Below are 23,742 nucleotides of genomic sequence, written 5' to 3'. Positions count from 1 at the left end.
ACCAGTTTGCAATCACTATTACCGATATACAGCCCTTAGGTCAGCGGTTCTCAACCTGTGGGTCGCGACCCCTTTGGCAGTCGAACGACCCTTTCACAGGGGTCGCCTAAGACCATCCTGCATATCAGATATTTACATTATGATTCATAATAGTAGAAACATTACAGTTATGAAGTAGCAACGAAAATAATTTTATGGTTGGGTCACAACATGAGGAACTGTAGTTAAAGGGCCAGAAGGTTGAGAACCACTGCTGGAAAATCATGGCTAGCATTTAAAGAAACCAGAGTTGCTGCTCTTAAAATGGATTTTCACAGCCATTGTCACATTCTTTTTAACAGGTCTTATTCTCACTCTATCCTTACATGGTTGTATCCAGCACTGTATATCTGCTCAAAAAAAATAAGAGACTCAAGTGGAAAGGGAAAGCTAATCATGGACTTGGCATGTGAGTGGGGTCTGGATTAATATGATATTTTTGGAGCCAACTGGAAAGGAAACCACCACCCGAATCCGTCACAACGTATGCTATCACAGTGAGTTTAAATTGGGTGGAAATGTTGTGAGTTTAATAAAATAGAACTGCTGAGATGTACATATATATCTGGGTTTAGCTGATAGCTCTTTCAAGGGCATTGTGATGTCAAAGATGTTTGGCAGGTTCAATTCTCTTAGCACCCACATTTGCACTGTTCCTGAGACAGGAGGTGATTGGAAGCACATGTGCTAACAGTAACCGCATAATGTGTGAAATTAAGGAAAGTGTGGAGGTTTCACTCTGACTTTCATGGTTCTAAGATAGGCCTACCCTTTCCAGGTGGGGGGATGGGCCAGAGGCTTACATCATTTCCCTTCATTTTCTTCTCTTCTTTTTTAATTCTAGGAAACAACTTGAGGCTTTTAACCTGCCTTTCATTTTGACATTTAGGAACCAAAGTGGACAAATAATAAGAGTTGGGACCCTGAAATCCTTTCTTCTCCAGTAAGAAACACCAGTATCAAGGGGTGCCTGTTAGTTCTATGTGTCGATCAGTCACCTATTTAGAAAATGGAAAACAATGATGTACTCATGGTTTAAAAGAAAAATAACTTTATTTTGGGAGAAAAAGACTGTTAGCAAAATGATTGAGCAGGACTCTTCAAAAGTGTCAAGATCATGAATGACTAGGAAAGGCTGAAGGCCTGTCACAGACTGGAGAAGACTAAGGAGACTGACAACTAAATGCAATATGAAGCCCTGTATTGGATCGTGGAACTGGAAATGGACATAAATGGGGAAAAATTGATGCCATCTTAATAAAGTCTATAGTATTTATTAGTATTGTACCAAGCTTAATTATTTAGTTTTAATACTTTTAATCCTATATAATAAAAGCCTAATATGCTAAGTGTCCAGTCAGCTGGTCGGCTGTTCAACCAATCAAAGCGTTATATGCTAATGATATGCTAAGGCTGCTCAACCACTCGCTATGATGTGCACTGACCACCAGGGGGTAGACGTTTCCAACTGGTAGATTAGCTTGCTGCTGGGGTCCGGCTGATCAGGACTGAGTGAGACAGGCCCAACACGCCCTGGAGCCCTCCCACATCCCTCCCCGGCCCTGATCATGCACTGCTGGGGTCCCTTGGCCTGGCCTGCGCCCTCTCACAATCCAGGCTGAGGGACCCGACCCCCTTGAGTGCACAAATTTTGTGCACCAGGCCTCTAGTATGGTTACATAAAATGGAAATGTAAAAAGGAGCTGAGTCAAGAATATATGGGAACTCTGTGTACTATTTTTGCAAATCTTCTGTAAATCTAAATCTATCTCAAAATTAAAAAAAAAATTAAGACACAAACAAGATTCTGTTGCACAAAAGGGCTGAATCACGTAAGCAAAACTTCTTAGAAAATCCTACAGCAATAGGCTTTTGAAGGGGGAGGAGCTTAGCAAGCTAATATAACACAGAATGATATTTTAGTTCTATTTACAGGTAGAGAAACTGAAGTCCAGAGAATTTTACTTGCCAAAGGTTACCCACCTAGTGAGTGCATAGATAGCAAAGGTAGATAATTCCCACTGTGAACATTTTCTAGTCCCTAAATGTTTTGCAATGGTGATTCTCAAGCACAAAGGAAAAGAAATAAAAGAATAAATGGCTATAAAAATGTCAGAGATAGCCCTAACCCAGTGGTCAGCAAACTCATTAGTCAACAGAGCCAAATATCAACAGTACAATGATTGAAATTTCTTTTGAGAGCCAAATTTTTTAAACTTAAACTATATAGGTAGGTACATTGTTATTAACTTAATTAGGGTACTCCTAAGGCTTAGGAAGAGCCACACTCAAGGGGCCAAAGAGCCTCATGTGGCTCGCGAGCCGCAGTTTGCCGACCACGGCCCTAACCGGTTTGGCTCAATGGATAGAGCGTCGGCCTTCGGACTGAAGGGTCCCAGGTTCAATTCTGGTCAAGGGCATGTACCTTGGTTGTGGGCACACCCCCAGTAGGGGGTGTGCAGGAGGCAGCTGATCGCTGTTTCTCTCTCATCGATGTTTCTAACTCTCTATCCCTCTCCCTTCCTCTCTGTAAAAAATGAATAAAATATATTTTAAAAAATAATAATAAGTAAATAAATAAATAAATAAAATGTCAGATATGGGTAGTACAAGTAAATGTAATTTTTTAAAATGATGAAGATGATAACCTCAAATCAGTGGGTAAAGGATAGCTTATTCAATAGTGTTAAGGCAGCTGAGTCTATATTTAATTTGCATTTCCCTGATGGCTAATGATGCTGAACATCTTTTCATGCGCTTATTGCCATTCGTATATACCAGTGATGGCGAACCTATGACACGTGTGTCAGAGGTGACATGCGAACTCATTTTTTTGGTTTATTTTTCTTTGTTAAATGGCATTTAAATATATAAAATAAATATCAAAAATATAAGTCTTTGTTTTACTATGGTTGCAAATATCAAAAAATTTCTATATGTGACACAGCACCAGAGTTAAGTTAGGGTTTTTCAAAATGCTGACACGCCGAGCTCAAAGGTTCGCCATCACTGGTATATACTCTTTAGTGAAATATATTTTGCCATTATCTAATTGGATTGTTTCTTTATTCACTGTTTAGTTTTGAGAATTCTTTATATATTCTAGATACTAGTCCTTTGTTAATTATGTGCTGTGCAAGTGTGTTCTACCATTCCAGTTTGTCTTTTCATCTTAACAGGATCTTTTGGAGAAAAAAATGTTTTAATTTTGATAAAAATGGATTTTTCAAAATGTTCTTGCAGGTCATGCTTTTGATGTCAAGTCAAAGAAATCACTGCCTAGCCCTAGAACCAGAGATTTTGCTAAACTATCAAATATCTAACAAGAAATTAGGTGGTGTGTGTGTCTTGTGTATGTATGTATGCAAAGTGAATAGTCCCATCAGTTGGCAAAGTAAGGGATAGTACCAGCATGTGGAGGAACAAAGACGCATAGCTGCCAGGAGAAACCTAGTCCCCAAGAGTTTGTACCAGCCTTGAAATTGGAAGCAGGTGGGGTATGTTCGAGGTATTTTTATTCACCTAGATCTTAAGGACAATCAACTTTACTCAGGTGAACCCTAACTCTTTGGGATGCATGGGAATGAAACTGTTCAGCTGTACCTGTGAGCCAGGGAGCTGAACAATCTGATGATCACTTCACACTCTAAAGAACAGAGCTACTTACCCCAGGTCACACCCAGCAATGTTTAAAGTCAAGAAAATAACTGTCTCCTGATTCAGATATTTTTCACTATAAAAGAATAGATACTGGGACTTCTTTTGTTGCTCAAGGATAAAATATATGACAAATATTATTTGGCCTGCATGTACAGCAGAAAACATACTGCTTCCTATTAGACACTGAGATATCTCTTTTAATTTAGAACAAAATGATTAGATCTGATGACTTAGGCTTCTCTATATTAGAAAAATGTGTATGGTCAAAATAAATTACTTAGATTATCTATTCACCATTTCATTACTATATCTTTTCTTCAAGAGTCCTTCCAATGTTTCAAGTAAGTATGACTTAGGAATCTGTCCAACCCTAGCCCACCGGGACCAAGCTGCCTTTCTGCATTACTTTAGATGATCTGGCTCAACCTACTTTCCAGTGTGCTGATGAACCTGAGTCCCATAAAGACTGACAGTAAGTTAGCAAAGGCCAAGGGCTAAACATTTGCCCAAGAAAGCCACCTTCTGGGTCTTTGCTCTTTTTGAACAGAGAATGACCTGTGATTTCTTGCTGTTCTCAGCCCTTTCATAAGCTCATCAGATTTATCACTGTCTCTAATAAGCACAATGTTACTTGATGAAGCACATACTATCCTATATAATAAAAGCCCAGCGACCAAAACGGCAGAATGACCAGAACAACCAGAGACCAAAACAACCACAGCCCTTCCCCCTGGCTGGCCCTGATCCACAGCAGGATCAGGCCTAAACCAGCAGTTGGACATCCCCCTAAAGGTCCTGGATTGCAAGAGGATGTAGGCTGAGCTGAAGGACCACCCCCCCCCCCCCATGCACCGGGCCTATAGTTTATAATAATAAAAGCATAATATGCAAATAGAACAAACGACCAAACAGTAGAAAGACCGTCCCGATGACCTTTCAGACAACCACACTATGACACGCACTGGTACCAGGCCAGCCAATGTGGGTGTGATGCGATTGATCAGGGAGCCCTCCCATCTCCCCACAATCATCCCGCAGAGGGACACCCGTGATCAATAGCCCAACAGAGAGAGGTCCAGGCCAGCTAAGCGACCACACCCTACTCCTGTTGCCCACAGAGGGAGGCAACCGGTGGCAGGGGAGGGGTGTGGCAGTGCCACACAGATGACAAGCAGTGGCAGTGGTGGGGGCGAGGCCAGCTGCCAGCAGCCAGGGGAAGGAAAGCCCTGATAGGCTCTGATCTTTGGCAAGGCCTAGGGACCCTACCAGAGAGGGCTCAGGCTGGGCTGAGGGATACCCTCTACCCCCATGCACGAATTTTGTGCACCGGGCCTCTAGTATTGCAAATAATATATTGATAAGAAAAAATGAGACTTTATTAATTGAATTAGTAAATTAAGCAGTATAATATAGTTGTTTTTGATATTTGGATTGAAAAGGAGTTGATGGACTCAATCTTCTGGAACTTATTTAAAAGTTTTAATGATCTTGCTTCAGGATTAAGTACTTATTCTGAATTCCCAGCTCTTGTCCCTTTCAAAGTCACCAAATTTAAAGGGAAATATCAGATGGCACAGGCCCTGCAGAAGTGCTCTGTAGGGACAACCTGAAACTGTCACTTTTGTCTGAACCCTGTGCTAAAGGAACAGAACATGTCCTCTTAGGAAGAAACTCAAGGCAGAGGATAATAAAGGCCTGTGCTATGCCCAGTGTAGCAGTAAGAAATTTATTTTGACTTATGAATGTGCCTTTAAAATATAGTTTCAATTATGGCTGCTTTCTCTAGCTGTGGCCCTCACATATACCCCATACCATGAGCAATATAATAGTCATTGTGTTCTTCACTGCCACACACATAAAAGAACATGCCAGTTTGACTTAAAAATGACTTTGATGAAGCAGCAAAATTTATTGATTTAGATTAATAAATTGTTATAAAAGTGAACTAATTTATAATATTATAAATTATAAAATAATTATTAATTTAAATAAATTATTTAAAAATAATTTATCCCTTGATTACTCATCTTTTTATTATTCTGTGTTGTGAAGTGAGAACTAAATATAAAGGAATTCTGTTACACACCAGAATACAATAATTGTCTCAAGATAAAGCACCTGTGTTATTACTTGCAGAGTGAACAAAACTGGCATTTTTTCATGAAATACTATTTCACTGAAAGAATGACTGATAGAAAAACTATGATTATTCATACTTGGGTATTTTCTCAAAATAAACCAAATGAGTTTGCTATTTCAAGGACAACAATTGATAGCACACATTGCCAATGATAAAATTTTAAACTTTCAAGTAAAATTTAAAAACTCATATCTTTCTCCATGAGCTTGACAGCTTCCTAATTTTTAAAGACTTTTCTGATGAGGTTGGTGATGATATTATCAAATGAAAGTTTTATATATTGCACAGTGAAATGTATTAACACTTTAAAAGTTCTGGATAACTCAGTGAATCAATATTTTCAAAATGATAAATGCATGATGCTAAAAAAATCATGTGTGGTAAAAGATTAATTTAAAATGCAAGACTGACTGATGGATTTTAATTTAACAGGGTAGGGAAGTTTCATTGATATGGTTCATAGTCCACATTGCAACTAACCTTTAAGAGCTACCCCTTATTGAGTCCTCCCTTTGTCTATGTGAGACCAATTTCAGATATATTTTAACCAAAATAACATCACAACCAATGGAATGCAGAAACAGATATGGGAAACCAGCTGTTTTCTATGAAAAAAGACATTATAGTAGACGAGTGGATAAAAACGCTGTGGTACATTTACACCATGGAATACTATGCAGCAGTAAAAAAGAAAGATCTCTTACCCTTTGAAACAGCATGGAGGGACTGGGAGAGTATTATGCTAAGCAAAATAAGCCAGTCAGAAAAAGATAAGTATCACATGATCTAACACATATATAAAATCTAAAGAACAAAATAGGAGATTAAAAATGGCAGCAGAGTAAGTGGATGCTGCACAGATACACTCCCAGGACCAAACTGAGAGTACAACTGAAATACAGAAAACTTCATGAATAATCAATGGAAGACTCACTGGAGAGAACCCTGATAACCAAGGACCGAAAGTGGAAACCACATGGAAACTGGTAGGAGTGGCAGAGACACAGAAGGGCTGGCTGGGCTCCCACAGCAACTGATGCTCTGGAGAGGTATCTCAGCTTTGGGGGGTTGCCACTGAGAACTCTGGGGTCTACTCCCCAAGCTGGGCCCACCAGCAGAGAGCACCAGAACTGAGAAGGGTACCCAAAGAACATCTGGCTGTGAAAACCAGCAGGGTTGCTATCTGCCAGGGAGAGATGGCTGGAAAGGCAGGCACCTTCTTAAAGGACCAATCAACAAAGTTCCCTGTGTAACCACTCACCCTGTTTTCTGGCAGAGAGAGGGAAAAGTGGACTGGAGCTGTGTGAGCAGAAGCCAAGATAGGGGTCTCTGGGGTTAGAGCTCAGAAGGCAGACACCTCAGTTTCCTGTGCTGAGTCATTCCCTCACACTGTGGAGGGCATCTTTCTCACACAGACATATGCTATACAGGTGGCTTTGCCTGGGGGGAAGAGAGTTGACACACCCTATTGGAAAAAATTGCCACACTGTGAGGAGTTTCTGAGGCCCATTAAGAGACTGAGAATAGCAATTAGCCGCCAGGCAGAAGCAATTGCCCCACCATGTTAAAAAAAAAAAACAACCCACAAAACTTGCCACACCTGTGGACAATTGCCTGAGGACTATTTGAGCTGGAATCCTATCAATCTCGAATAGTCCTCAAGCAATTGTCTACAGGTGTGGCAAGTCTCTAGAGACTTTGAGGCTTCACCTGATCTAATTAGTCAGAACCAGCATTTGATACTATCCTGCACTAGAGATTGAGAGGCATAGCAGATCTAATACATAGTCACAATCCCAAACAGGTAGCCAAAATGAGGAGAGAAAGAAACAACCCCCAAATGAAAAAACAAGAGAATTCTACAGAAGAGGAGATAAATGAAATGGAGATAAATTTATCTGATATGGAGTTGAGAATAATAAAGTTAAAGAAGCTCAACAGCATGAGAAAAGATATAGTAGCTATGAAAACATAAATAAAAAATGGCATAGCTGGTGCTTGCCTACTTTTAGGGCAGAGCAAGACCCAATGCCCTCAGGAGTTCTGCCTGAAGGCCTGTAACAATGGGCTTGAACCAAACCAAATTAGGAGGCATCTCCCCACAGAGATCTCACACATTCATCTTGTTTGATGTGACTTTTCTGGCTTCATAATATGAATCTGCTCAATAAATATCTTAATTCAATAAAAAGTTATTCAGCACCTACCAAGTAGAAATCACAGTGTTTTTGAGAATGAACGTCATGTAAGATGTGGCTCTAATAGCATAGTCTATTGAGAGAAACAAAAAATAATAGCAAACGTGTATGTGGTGTCAGGTACTATTTTTCTTTCCTCCTGGTATTTTCTTATTTAATTTTCATAAGTCCCTATTTTAGAATAATTCCCATCTATCAGAGGAGAAAATTGAGATTTGGGAAATATTAACATTACAGTAAGCTGTAGAGCTGGGAGAAGAACCCAGATGCAGTTGACATAAAAGTGTGAACTTTCAACTGTCCCTGAAAATGGTATTGAAAATGCGACAACAGAGTTTAAACAGAGCAAGAGGAAGAGACCATTGTAGGAGGGGAAAGCCTGACAATGAGCTGGGCCTGGAAGGAAAAGTACATCTTCCACTGGTGGTGATCTGGGGGAGGAAGGTGCATTCCAGCAGAGCTACTGCGTGAGCAAAGGCCGTGGGCACTAGGATGTCTGGCACATTTGCAATATTGTGACTTGGGATTAGAAAAATACATAGAACAAAATTGGGTAAAGCTTTAAAAAGGAGGTTGGAGATTTCAGACTTTGTTCTAGGGCAGTGGTTCTCAATCTGTGGGTCGACACCCCTTTGGCGGTCGAACGACCCTTTCACAGGGGTCGCCTAAGACCATCCTGCATATCAGATATTTACATTATAATTCATAACAGTAGCAACATTACAGTTATGAAGTAGCAACGAAAATAATTTTATGGTTGGGTCACAACATGAGATACTGTATTTAAAGGGCCAGAAGGTTGAGAACCACTGTTCTAGGGGGTGGCAGCCCTCAAGGTCTTTGGAAAGGGACTGCCATGCTCCAAGCTGTGCCCTCGGGAGATAGCGACTGCACACTTAGACATCTGCGTTTGCTTAGCCACGGAAAGCTCAAGGGCTGTAACTGTTTCTCCAAAGGAATTCCTAACGCTTTAATTTGCAGCAGGCCAGAGCGTCTGCCCGCTTGGCGTTAGGGTTTGTGTGTGGCTTTGTTTTGACAAACTTTGGCCATGATTCGCTAACATGAAGCAGAGCTGGGTCATGACTCCATTGGCAGCAGGAAGCTTCCTGCCAACTGTCAAACCAAGATCTCAAAGACAAGCCTTCTTTCTTCCCTGACCTCCTCCTCTCTTGCCTTCTCCCTTCAAGTGGCGGCGTTAACCTACTGAGATCTTTGAATGCTTGCAGGAAGTTGGTTTTTAACCACTGTTGGTCTCAAGCAAGCCCTAGTAGGGTCAGAAATTAAGAAGCAGGAAATTGTATGGCATCCACCTGTAACCGCCCCAGCTGTCACCTGCACCTCCCGGACAGTGCCAGGACTCTCCATTTGGAAATCTTCTAAGAGGTTGCTGAGTGAAATGTGCTGCATTTCAACATTCCAGCGTATCCAAATAACCTACTGATCATAGTGGTTCACATGAAATTATAACATTTAAAAAATGCAAATGCTATTATTCAAAAATAAAAAAATATATGTGCAGGCATACCTGCTAACCTTTGTGGGGACTAGGGAGGAGGGGTGGTGAAGTACGATTTAAATTGTAAACTACTTAAAAAACCACTATCTCAGGAAGTTTTCTCATCATTATTTGGGGAAGACAGTGGTGTGGGGAAGCCAGTAACTGTATGACTGTTAGATTGTTAAGCTTTGTCTTTCTTTTTCTTAACTTTTTAAAAAAGTTGTGTTTAGCATCCCAAGGAAGCTAACAAAAAAGTTAAATAATTTATTTCCCAGGTGGAGGAGGTAATTGAAGCAAAAAGACAATAAGAAAGTTCTTAGCTCTTGTCTGAGAAGACAAGTATCTTTTTCCTTAAGACAGATAGCTCTGGTATGTGCAAAGAGAAGACAGGCCAGGAAGAATGATGGGAAATTCTGAAGTGATTACAAACCACATGGCAGGAGCAAAATACATCCATTTAGGATGAACTTATTTGGGGGGACTACTTGAACTCTAAAACAATTTGGATCTCTTGAAAGCAGTTCTCTTGATTAAAATGTTTTTTGTTTCCTCTTATAAAGCATCGGTTTTAAATTTAAATGAATTTTGTATCATCACCAAATTATGGATTTGTATCCACTTAAAACACATGTACCCATTTCATATCCTCATTAAGCAGTTTTTTATTATGTCATCAATTGAAAATTACTGGCTTTCATTTCTCACAGTGTAATGTCTATGACTGCAAGCACAAGAGATTTTCAAGTTTAAGCTGAACTTTTTCAAGTGACTGTATATTTCAACTTTTCTATTTTGCCATTTACAGAATCTCTAAGTAAAGATGAGATGACATAAAAGAACTAGAAAGATGATTTGACTTTTTAAAATCACTTTGGCATTGAGAAAACATGCCTTTGCTCTGATTTTTGTCTTCAGCATGGAGGTGTTTTGCAGAAGGCCGATTGGGAAATCTTGGCAGATGTCAGGAAAGTGGCACCCTGAGAAATCCAAGCTGACACAAGAAGGGCCTGGTGATGTAAAGGAGACGTCTTTCTCTTTGTCTGTATTGGTGTGTCCAATAGTTTACAACTGGCCAGCAGGGTGGAAAGCACACCACCATGTTAAGAGTAATGAATATTAGCCCTGGATCACTAATGCAGTTGGATAGGGCATCATCCCAATACACCAATGTCGTGGATTTGATCCCTAGTCAGGTCACATATAAGAATCAACCAATGGGTGCATAAGTAAGTAGAATCACAAATTGATCTCTCTCTCTCTCTCTCTCTCTCTCTCTCTCTCTCCCTTCCTGCCTCTCTCTAAAATCAATTTAAAAATCTTTTAATAAAGGAGTAGTGAATATCAGACCAGGAGGAAAGAATGGGAGTACCTGGGATGCATCTTCAGGAAACTTGGAAGATCTCCCAGAAACATTTCCAGAAAAACTTGAGAGTGATGTTTTTTCTTTATAATTGGTTATGCGAATATCAATATTTTCTGGTTCCTTGGTTTGGTATATCATTTTCAGTGACCACAACTTTGTGTGTACCATTCACATACTCAGAATCCCTCTCTCTCTCATTACTTTGGGATAAAGTTCAATTGCCTTGGTCAGATATTTAGAGCCAGGCATGACTGAGCCCCTATTAGCTATTTCAGCATTACAGATGCTGGAATGCTGAGCACTGAAGGATGAATAAAATTGCATTAGGCAAAGATGGTTAAGGAAGAGGAAATCCAGGTGCAAGACAGAAGAAGTCAAAAATATGAAAGCTTGGAAGGGCTAGGTGTGTTTGGAGAATGGTAACTTATACAGTGTGACTGGAGTGTAAGATACATGGAAGGACTCAGGAAAGATGAATAGTCAAAGAAAGGTGGGTTTGTGTAACATAGCGTCTAGTGAGCCATGTTAATGAGGTTGTGTTTTATTTCTGTAGCCATTGGAGTAAGCAGCAAGGATTTTCACAAGGAAACATGTTGTAATCAGTCCTGGATTTTAGAAAGGTGACTGGCCACAGATGGATGTCCCAATTGACATTGATAGAAAGGGCCAGATAACCTCCAAAGGTCCTCTGAAATATTGTAATTCCACAAAAACATTCTACATTTGTTAGAAATTACAGATTACCAAGACCTCATGGTGAAAATATTTAGAAAACTGGCAAACTCCTCTTTCTCTATATGTTATTTCCAAAGAAGATAATCTTCAATCCTCTCTTCTATCCAATTTTTTCTGTCTTGGAAAAATAGGCCAACAATGTTTGGGAAAATGCAATCCACCCATTTTTTTTTTAAGAGCTGGTTTCTTAATACCTATATGAGCCAATTTTGAATCCACAGGAATTTTCTTAGAAAAGAGGTTCTGGCAAAATGTTCTTCCAATCTAATTCTGGTGGAGATCTATGGGAGGTGAGTTTAAATTGTTATAGTTAGAGAGTGTAAGAGCGGAAGGAGAACATTGAGCACACTACACACTCAATACTAAAAATGTGTTATGAAATATCTGAGGCTTTTTTAGTTCATGTTGAAAAGCAACAGTTAGTCAAAAAAGCATAAGGGCTGCAAACTTATATAACCTATATTCCAGTATTTTATCAGGTGCTTATTTATTGATAAAGATTCTTTAAGCACATTCATATATATTTTTGAGGACTGTGCAAGGCACTGTAGATATATTGATGAATGCAGACACAGTCCTTGCCCTCATGGAGCTTACATCTAAAATCAGGATGCAAAAAGATAAATAAGCAATTATAATAATACTAGAGGCCCAGTGTATGAAAATTCATGCACTAGAAGGGGGGGGGGGTCCCTCAGCCTAGCCTGCCCCCTCTCACAGTCCGGGAGCCCTCAGGGGCGGGAGGCAACCTGGCAATCAGGGGAAGGCAATACCCCCATCGCATCTCTGCTGCTGCCACTGCTGGCAGCGCAAGCCTCAGCCGCCCCTGGTTACCTGAGCCTCGGGTGACCCTGGGCAGCTGGGAAGCCACCATCCGAGGCTTGCCTGCACCTGGAGCCGGCCCTGGGCAGCTGGGGGGCTGAGGGGATGGGGGGCTCTGGAGGCAGGCGCACAGAGTGACCAGGCCCACCTGGGGGCGGTCCCAGCCTTTCCATGTGTCTGCCACCCTGGTGGGGCTGAGGGGACTGGGCACTGCCATCTTGTGGCTGTGGGCACCACCATCTTTGAGAGTGTGGCAGTCAATTAGCATATTCCCTCCTTATTGGCTGTGGGTGCCGCCATCTGTGAGGGCATGGCAGTCAATAAGCATGTTCCCTCCTTATTGGCTGTGGGTGCTGCCATCTTTGAGGGTGTGACGGTCAATTAGCATATTCCCTCCTTATTGGCTGTGGGTGCTGCCATCTTTGCGATGGCGTGAGGGTCTATTAGCATATTACCTCTTTATTAGATAGGACTAGTGGCCTGGTGTATGAAATTCGTGCATGGGGGCGGTGTCCCTCATCCCAGCCTGCACCCTCTCCAATCTGAGACCTCTCAGCGGATGTCTGACTGCCAGTTTAGGCCCGATCTCAAACTGGCAGTTGGACATCCCTCTCGCAATCTGGGACTGCTGGCTCCTAACCGCTCACCTGCCTGCCTGTTCGTCCCCAACTAGCCCTCCTGCTGGCCTGATCACCCCCAACTGCCCTCCCCTCCTGGCCTGATCGCCCCTAACCACCTCTGCCTTGGCCCTGCCACCATGGCTTTGTCCAGAAGGACGTCTGGAAGGTCTCCCGGTCTAATTAGCATATTACCCTTTGATTAGTATAGATGACATAATAATAATTATAGTGTGAAAGTGATTTGATGGAGGAAGTACAAGTTGCTATACAGAGTAAATTTTGAGGGCAGGGAACACATCCTTGAATAAATTGCAACTAAGCTGAATCTAAAGCATAAGCAGATTTATTGATGATAGTCATTCTGACAGGTGTGAGGTGATATCTCATTGTGGTTTTAATTTGCATATCTCTGATGATTAGAGATCTTGAGCATATTTTTATATGTCAATTGGCCATCTGTATGTCTTCTTTGCAGAAGCATCTATTCAGGTCTTTTGCCCACTTTTAAATTGGATTAGTTGGTTTTTTTGGTGTTGAGTTTTATAAGTTCTTTATAAATTTTGGATATTAAGACACTATCAGATGTATCATTGGCAAATATGTTCTCCCATTAGAAAAGGGAACCCTTGGGTACTGTTGGTGGGAATGCAAACTGGTGCAGCCACTCTATAAAGCAGTGTGGAGTTACCTCAAAATATTAAAAATGGAGCTGCCTTATGACCCAAGGATTTCACTTCTGGGAATTTATCTGATGAAAACCAAAACACCACTTTGAAAGAACATATGCACCCCTATGTTCATTGCAGCATTATTTACAATAGCTAAGATCTGGAAGCAGTCCAAGTGCCCATCAGTAGATGATTGGATAAACAGGCTGTGGTATATTTACAGAATGGAATACTACTCTGCCATAAAAAGGAAGAAAATTTTACCCTTCATGACAGCATGAATGGATCTGGAGAAAATTATGCTAAGTGAAATTAGCCAGTCAGAGAAAGACAAGTACCATATGATTTCATTCATATGTGAAATTTAATGAACAAACTCAGCTACCAAGTAAAATCCAGTAGCTCTGGGGTATGGGGTGTGTTGTGGGAGGTGTGAAAGGATTGAGCAAAAAAGAAAAAAAGAGAACTCAGCAAAAAAGAAAAAAAAGAGAACTCATGCACATGACTTGGGTGGGGGGTAAGGTGGATGGAGTTGGAAGTACAAATAAATAAAATAAAATAAAATAAAATAAAATAAAATAAAAGAAAAGAAAATAAAACATAAGCAGAACCTGGTCCAGCAAAACAAGTGGTCAGGGAAGAAAAGAGTGGATGCTAGTATGAGCTGGATTTAGGCAAAGAACCAGAGTCAAGATAAATAATTGCATTCTGGAAATCAAGTAGTTCACCCAAGCTGGAATTTGTATAAATACTCTGTGTGTGCTGAGTGTGGAGGTGGGAAGTAGGTTGGAGGTTGGAGTACCTATAGATGAAGCTGGAGAGGTATGTAAGTAGGAGCCAGATTCTACCAAGTCTTGCAATACTTACAACAGAATTGGGGAGTTATCCTGAGGGCATAGGAGAACTATTGACTGCTTTTAAACAGAGGAATGATCATGATCCTATCTGACTCTCAGAAAGACCACTCTGGCCGTTGAGTGGAGAATGAGTTGGTAGGTGTGGGGGAGTTGCCCAATACAGAAGGATGTGATCATCCTCAAGAGAGGCCATGAAAGCCTAAACAAGAAGAGTGGAAATGGAAACAGAAATGGATTTGAGAGGTATTTACAAGGGAATATAGATAAGATTTGGTAATTGTTGTTCAGAGTGAGGGGAAAAAGGGAGACAAGGTTAATTCCCAGGTTTCTGGCTGGACTAGTGTTTAATGACTATGTTCTGAGAGAGGGCACTTAGGAGGAGCAGATGAAGGGGTGAAGACAATGAGTTCGGTTTTGCTTCTCTGTCTGATGGACATTCAAACAAAATCTAATAGGTAATTGGATATGTATTTGGACTTGGAACTCTGATTGATATTTGGGGCTTATTAGCAGCATATACAGATGTCCCCCCAGAAATATATACACACTTTAACAGCTGGTAGCTTGATTTTGAAAATTAAATGTATTTTCTGCCTTTATAATTATTCAAAGTGTATATATACATTTTGGGGGACACCCTATCGATGATCATGGGAGACAATGCATGTAACAAATGCTTAAATCTTCTAGGTAGCAGAACTCCTAACATCCACGAATACTACTTAAAATGGAAAGAATTGCCCCATTTCTAAGTCCCTTTTATCATAGCCCTGGAATGCAAAAACGTTTATTCCATCCCATATCTAGGATCCAAAGAGTATTCACGTCTTTCATCCAACATAGAATTCTCTGTTTCCTTTCACTGATTTTGAAGCAATTACTTTAATATCCTTGGAGCTTACCTTGATTTCATCATTATTCTTATAGTCTGAAGAAAGCTGTACACATTTTTGTGACATAACCCAAAAAGAGTAAAATAGAATCCAAAAGAGTAAAATCAGGACATTTGGTTTCAGGCAAAATAACTGAGTTATGTTTTAAGGGGAATTATTTGGGTCAAATGATATTTAATTTAAACTGCATCCTCCCTATTCTCTTTTTAATTAATTCATTTTAGCCTGCCCTGACATGGTCAGACTTATTTAGAATCCCTTGTTCACAGAGATCAAATTGCTTTTCTAAAGTACATTTGGTTTCTAAAACTTGGCATCTCTGAGCTTCTGGTGTCAATACAAAGAGCACATACATATTCCAACAAACCCTGGATTGTTGATAGTGAAAGGCATCGGTGCCTGGCCTTTGAGAGGAAGGGCACAGCACATTTCTTCATAGGGGGAAGTGATGGAGCTATTATTACTTTCAAGACATCCCTGGTTTGTCCATTCAGAAAAGCACAAGTCAGGCTCTGTGGCCATTCAAAAGGGGAGGCTGTGAAAATGGGTCCCCTGGTGACACTTTGACTGCCAGCCTTTCCCTCACATCTACCCTGCAGCAGAGGGTTCCCAGACCAGGGTTTGTTAACCTTGACCTCCCCTATCACCATGGAAACACAACACGGCCAAGGGAACTTCCTCTGTGATTATCATTCACTATAAAGAAATAGAATAGAAAATAGAACAGGAAAAACATTGCCTGTTTCATCTTGCCATTGGCCTTTTTCTTTAGATCAAAGAATCTCCCAGCGAATTCGTTGGAAGTTTGGTGTGGCAGTTATCAGACTTACACTCTGTGGGTATTCATGTTTGAGGCGTTGAGGCTCACCTGCAGTATAGTATTAAATTACTTGGAATAATAATGATATCCTTAATACCATGCACTCCCTAAAACTGTGGGAAAAGTATACAGCATGCATGTACATGTCACTTAAAAGGGATCCATAGCTTTCCTCCTAAATTCTGGCATCCAGAAAAGATGAAGCATTTACTTGGTCCCATACCATCATTTAACAGATCAGGAAATGAAGCCCAAAGAGATACGTTCTGCTTTCACTTCCTTTCTTCCTTCTGCTCCTTTTTCTTCTTCTCTTACTCCTTCCTATCTCTCTTCCTCCTTTGTCTTCCTAAACTGACAAAGCTGTATATTTTTTGAAATTTGTGTTGGTCTGAGTTAATGTTAAATAAGAGTGGAAGAGTTCCTCATGAGAGGCACAGTGGACAAAGAATGGGAACGCAGTTGGAAGAAGACCTAGACTCACAGTGAAGATTACCAAAAAGTAGGAAAATTCTTTCAAAAACACTGGATTTTGGTCATCAATTAATGCAGGGGCCCTGGCAACCCAGCAGTCAGGACCTGGTGTGTTCTTAATATGTGTTTTTCATTGTACTTGTTGCTTTGGCAATTGTCTTCCCTTCTATCTTCAGGAATGGAGCAGATCAGCAGTACCCTCAAATTTACTAGGGAAATAATGAGACAGGAGACTTGAAAATTCTAGGAGTTCCTCCCTGAGTTAGATCCTTCCTCCAGGAGAATAGAAAAGATGTACTTTATTATCTTAACTAGAAGCCCGGTGCATGAAATTTGTGCATGGGAGGGAGGTGCCTAAACCAGCAGTCAGACAACTCTCTCGAAATCTGCTGGCTCCTAACCACTTGCCTGCCTGCCTGCCTAATCACCCTGAATTGCCTCTGCTTGCTGGCCTGATTGCCCCCTAACTGCTCCCCTGCCAGCCTGATCTCCCCTAACTGCCTCTGCCTCAGCCCCTGCCACCGTGGCTTTGTCCGGAAGGAAGTCAGACATCTAGAAGATGTCTGGTCAACCCAGTCTAATTAGCATATTACCCTTTTATTAGTATAGATGAGGTGAACCCAGTGTACTTTCATTTGTGATGTTTGTTCTAAACCTTTAAGTCCCCAGGCACACTAGCATAGAAAATGTACTCCTTGGGCTGTACTCCTTGGGCTTAAGACTGAGTGGTGGCTCTGGCCAAGTCTCAGAGCCTCTTTAGTTCTCGCTTTCCTCTTGTGCAAAATGGCAAGCACAATAATGCCTACTTCCAGGGACATACAAGAATGAGATAAATTAAAATATATATGTGTCAGATATGGGATCTAGCACACAGTAATGGTTTCTTATTGCCTCTCCCCCAGCTCCTGGCTCTGTACCAACAACACAACTGGTTCGGAGTATAGAAAATTCTGGAGGAAATCTTTTGTGCTATTTATTCTACACTTAAGAATAAAAAAGAAATATTCAAGCCTCATTTACTCTTTGTTTTTTGTGAAGCTTTTTTAGGTGAATATGAATGAGCAGGTCTGGCAAAAAAAATTGGTATCACTCCATTTACAGTTAAAAAAGCACTTTATGACTTCAGCGAACATTTTAAGGAAGAATTTCCCAACATTTTCTGACTTAACAACTCGTTTATGATATAATCTTGCCACACCCCCTTTGGAATTTTAACAATTATTTTTACATCACTGGTATTTAAATGTTATTTTAAATTAAACATAGGCATATTTTAGATCTATGTTACAAATTCTTAAGCTAGATACTGAGCATATGGGTATTCATTATATTATTATCTACTTTTTGTATTCCTGACATTTCATCATAAGACAGAAAATATTATGCCAATATTTTATTTTTAATAATTTAATTAATTGAATAATTATTGTATTGTATGATATTGTTTAAAATTTTTTAATTGATATTTTAGAGAGAGAGAGAGGAAGGGGGAGGGGGGAGAGAGAGAGAGAGAGAGAGAGAGAGAGAGAGAGAGAGAAATATCTATTTGTTCTTCCACCTACTTATGCATTCATTGGTTGATTCTTATATATGCCCTGACGGGGGATCTAACCACAATCTTGGCATATGAGGTTGATGCTCTAACCAATTGAGCTACCCTGCCAGGGCTAGTCTAATAATTATTTTAATAAAGAAAATTTTTAATAATATTTTTATTTATCAAGTGATATACATTTTGATTTATTTTAACTTAATTCTATATAAAAAAGAATGTTACAAACAAATAATTTTTGTGTGTGTTTATATCCATGGCAGATATTGGTGTAGTTTTCATTTCTTGTGATGTATTGTCTGATTTTGCAAAGAAATTTGAACATGACTTTACATCATATTTGACTTTGGGCCAAACATATTTTAAAATGAATTGGAGTCAACTATAAGTTCTAGAATCAACAACTGTTTTCATAACATAATGTTTGAAACTTCTCTTTTGAACTTAAAAAAATAAACTGACAGTTTTTAGATAAATATAATTTTCAATTTTGTTTCTAAATTGTAAGATGAGGCTTTGATTTGCAAACACTTCACAAATAACCCACTGGAGCTGGTAGTCTTTTTCTCAATAGATGGAAAGTCACACTGTGTATAATCACGGCTGTATTTTACATTTTAAACACCATTAAACTACATCCTGATGAGTGATATGAGAACCTTGAATGCTACCTATGGATCTAGTGGGAGTATCTTGAAACCGAATTATTGTCATTTTTATTCTTCCATTTAACTTTCTGTATTTCAATAGCAGTTTTCCTTACAAATTAAAAATGTATGACTAAAAGTAAAAGCAATATAAGATGATATATGGATCAAAAATATTGTGGCAGCTACAGGGGTTTGGTGAGATAAATGTCTGAGTGACTGAGTCATGAAGACCCTTATCTGATGTCCTCCAAGTCCTGGGCATCCACAGACCTAGGCAAAGGAACCAGCAGTGACATGAGCCCCCATCCTCCCCATTTTAAACACCTTCACTAATCCTTACTAGTAATGTTCTTTCCCTACTGGGAAAGTTGTTGTGTAATGATAACCTGAGCAACAAAACAACAAACAAATTAGTTCTATTGCATGATCACCATTTGACTAGAACACTTGGAACCAATACCATTTTTCCAGTAAAGAAAAGAATAAAAGTCTTCATACACTTAACCTCTATGGCTTATCAAACTATAAAGAAGTCAACGATTTGGGTCATAAAATAAGGGGGTTTCAGGAGTTTTAAAAAGTTAGAAATAATTTTCCTCATTCAAGCAGCTGCTATTATAATGGATAATTCATGGCAGTTGTTTCAATAATCTCTATTTTTCTCAAACCTCAGACCCACCAGATTTACTCTCACCTTGAACCTACTAAGAAAACCAGAGCCAGAAAACTTGAGCTCCCATCTCCAGTCACTCTGAAAATATATTCCCTCATTCCACGTACATTCCAAAACCCTCCCAGCCTGGGCTACCTCCTGGAACAATAGCCGTGCTCTGAGCCTTGATCTCCTCTCTTGCCTCACTATTGATTCCCACTCTCTTCTGTCCTTAAATTTCTCCATCTCTTCTGAGTTTCATTTTAAACCTATGACAAGCTGGTTGTCATTTATCCCTCCCAAAATTTTCTCCACTTTGTTTCATTCTCAAAATATTAGCTTGGCCCTTTCCCTTTATTGTCAAACTTATTGAGTCCCCAGTCATGCACCTTCCACATCCTCTCTGTCCATTCCTCCCTGACCATTGCAATTTAATTTCTACCTCCAACACTACCTTGGACCCACCAACAATTTCTGAAGGACACTGTCATGTAATGGCTTCTTCCACATCAGCCTTCCTTGTCATCCTCTCCATGATGCTGCCCAATAGTCATTCCCTCTACTGTCTCTCCTGTTTTTCCCCCCTCTTCTTTCACTTACTCTTTTTTTTTTACCATAGCCCACTCATTGTTTTTATTGACCATTACATCAACCACAAAGTGTCCATTTCAAGTCTTCCAAGAGTATGTTTGTTAGTTCCATTAAGCACAGCACATGTCAAAGTAACAGGGCTCACATCCCCTTTTCTGTTGTCTCTAAGTCCCCTCAGAATTCTGTTTCTTGTCCGCATAATATTTCTTTTTTTAAAATTTTATTTTATTGTTTAAAGTATTACAGATAGTAGTACATATGTCTCCTTCTCTGCCCCCCGTTGACCTTCCCCTGGCCTCCCCTACCCCCCGGAACATGCCCTCACCCCACCCCACCCCCCAGTGTCTTGTGTCCATTGGTTATGCTTATATGCTTGCAGACAATTCCTTCAGTTGATCTCTTACCTTCCCCTCTCAACACTCCTCTGCCTTCTCTTTATTTTCACGCCTTCTGAATGTAGATCTTCAACTACATTTTCTCTTTAGTTCTCTGATTCTCTTCTCATCTCTCCTTAAATTCCTTCTCTCTCTCTCTCTCTCTCTCTCTCTCTCTCTCTCTCTCTCTTTCTCTCTCTCTCTTTCAATTATATCTATGCTCATTCAGTTATTTCATCCACGTCATTACTATTGTCAAGTACAAGTTCTAGGCTGATAACTTCAAAATTAAGTTCTCTTCATGACCGACCTTCATCACAGGCTCAACAGATTCATGCCAGCCTTGCCTACCTTTCTCCTATCCCTGGGTCTGAATCTTCAGTGTCACTTTTGACCTTTTGCTGATCACTTCCACATCCCAGTCCATTTCTAAAGTCTTCTGATTCAAATTCTGGAAACCTCTTACCATTTCTCCTTCTTCTATTCAAACCCTCTGCTGCCCACTGCCATCAGTGGAGATCAAGACCTTATTTCCTTCTCCCTAACAGAAAATTCATTCATCAACTTGTTACTCTACAGTGCTGCTTCAACCTAACCTTCTGGCATTATCTACATATTACTCTCACAAAAACACCTACCCTAAATTTTTAAAAAATCTGGTTTAATCTTTATGAAATCCTCCCTTGTTTTTCATCTTTACATGTTTGCCAATCCCTACCCGGCGTCCCCTTTCCTCCTCTTCTAAGTCTTACCCATATTAAATGCTAATTCCTCCTTGAAGCTTTTTCTAATTTCCACCATTGAAATTCCAGCACTTCCTTCATTAAATATCTCCTTACTTCATTCTTACCTCACTCTCTTGTGGTCTGCCTCATAGAGGAATCAAAGGGATCACTTGCACAAATATTTCAGGATGATTCTGCTTTCAGTTATTTTGTCCTCGGGATCCTTTGACCTATATATGATACATCAGCACCCAAACAACATCCTCCAGGTTGTGTTTTGTGACTGACATCTGTTGAGGATCCTCCACAAATACACCTTTCTTTTTTTTTAATATATTTTATTGATTTTTTTTTTACAGAGAGGAAGGGAGAGAGACAGAGAGCCAGAAACATCGATGAGAGAGAAACATCGATCAGCCGCCTCCTGCACATCTCCCACTGGGGATGTGCCCACAACCCAGGCACATGCCCCTGACCGGAACCGAACCCGGGTCCCCTCGGTCCGCAGGCCGACGCTCCATCCACTGAGCCAAACCGGTCTCGGCCAAATACACCTTTCTTACTGGTAATAGCACTTCTCTCTAACCTGAGGAACCATCTCTACCCTACTTTATGCATTCTTTGGGGTTGTTAAAGTGTCTTTCCCAGCCAAGAAGTGGGCACACTAGAACGTTTATCCCATTATAACTTGAATCTTATTCAAAGTAACACAAGAAAAACAAAAGATTATATATTATTTAGCCTATTCGTGTCTCCTGAAGAGACTGAATTTAGTTCCTTCTGCAAAAGTCCTTAGTGTGAACTAAGTTCCTATTCTTTCCAAAGTTTTTTCTTTGATTCTGAGCTGGCCAATCTTTACCAATACATTACTTTTTTATTTAATTTATCCAGAATTTTGTCTGTCATTTGAAACCCAAGAAGTCTGATTGTACCACAAGTGTCAAAAATTCCATTATAGCATGCATCTAAATTTGGGGTCACTCAATTCTTTCTGTTACTGGACTTATGTCCCTCCTATTCTAGAGTTTTGGCATTGGAAGATATTTTACTCATCTTGTTATCTCCAGTTGCAACTAGGTCAGTCTTGGTGTGGGGTAAACATTCCTTAAGTGTTAGGAATTTTAATGGACTTGAATGACTTTCCACTCAGAAGCAGATCAGACAATAACTGTGGGGGAGGCAAGAGTTACAAATCAGAGTCAGTGATGACCTGAAACTGGGATAGAGGCTTATGCTGCAGCCATCAGGCATAAGAATCAGCAGGTACACTCGGGAACCTAGCAGGCACCTGCCACTAGACCCACTCCCACTGGAACAGGACACAGGCCAGGGAAGCTGACACAGTTGCAATGCTGACAGAGGTAGCTCTGTCTGTCTCACAAGTACTGTTTCTAAGGGACATGAGTGTAACTGTTCACTGATCAGGCAGTAGTGAAGCTGAAGGAGTGAGCCATCTCAGCTGGCAGATGGGGTGCACTGACCAGAGGTCAGCGATTGCTCAGAAGCCCAGTAGTTGATTAGTAAAAGTATTATTCAGGGACTGATACTAAGGCATTGGGAAGGAGGTTGGTAAAAGCAAGGCAAGGGTTGAAATTAAAGAGGAATGGAGAAGACAAATGTACTAGTAGCAAGATTACACTGCTGAGCAAAGGGATTCTGGTCAACCAGAGAAGTTCACTAAAAAGGCAATTTCTGTCTAAAGTCTGTATTAATCTTGGAAGTGTAGGTAGGGCTGGACCTGCAGGGCAAGAAAAGAGGGAGCTCTTTCACCAGGGATCCACCAAGATGGGCCCAAGTTCACACTAAGACCATGAGGAAGATGGCCTCAGTCACCATCAAGAAGTACTACATGCACCTGGGCACTGACTTCCACACCAAGTGTGTGTGTGAGGAGATCGCCATTATCTCCAGCAACAAGCTCTGCAACAAGATAGCGGGCTATAGCACATCTGAGGAAGGGGAGTCAGAGAGGCCCTGTGAGAGGTATCTCCATCAAACTGCAGGAAGAAGAGAGAGGAGAGAGGAGAGAGAATTATGTTTCTAAGGTCTCAGCCCTGGATCAGATCTCTGAAGTTGAACCTGACACTCAGGTAATGCTGAAGCTCTTGGACTTTGGCAGTCGGTCCAACCTGCAGGTCACTCAGCCTACAGTTGGGATGCATTCCAAAACACCATCTGGAGCTATTTGAATCTTTCTGCTGTGCTGTAATATTTCAATAAACCATAGGCCAGAAAAAAAAGGGGGAAGGAGACAGAAGCTGGGATCAAGACTGGGTCACATAAAAGCTTCTGTACAGTAGTAGTCTTGCTTCCTGAGGCCAATTGTTTGAACGGATCTGTGAATAATGTTGTGAACTTACTCTGTATTTTAAGACGTTTAGTGAGGACATTATAGACTAATATCAATTGCTACT

At 40.4% G+C, this 23,742-nt stretch overlaps 1 pseudogene; it reads left to right on the top strand.

Annotated features, from left to right (window-relative positions):
* The window catches only part of LOC102434849, a 68,442-nt pseudogene extending 44,925 nt beyond the window's left edge, over positions 1 to 23,517 (top strand).
* The last annotated feature ends 225 nt before the right edge of the window (positions 23,518 to 23,742 follow it).

Source organism: Myotis lucifugus, unplaced genomic scaffold (assembly GCF_000147115.1).
Source record: "Myotis lucifugus unplaced genomic scaffold, Myoluc2.0 scaffold_270, whole genome shotgun sequence".
Taxonomy (NCBI): Eukaryota; Metazoa; Chordata; class Mammalia; order Chiroptera; family Vespertilionidae; genus Myotis; species Myotis lucifugus.
This window is presented reverse-complemented; position numbering and strand designations above follow the sequence as displayed.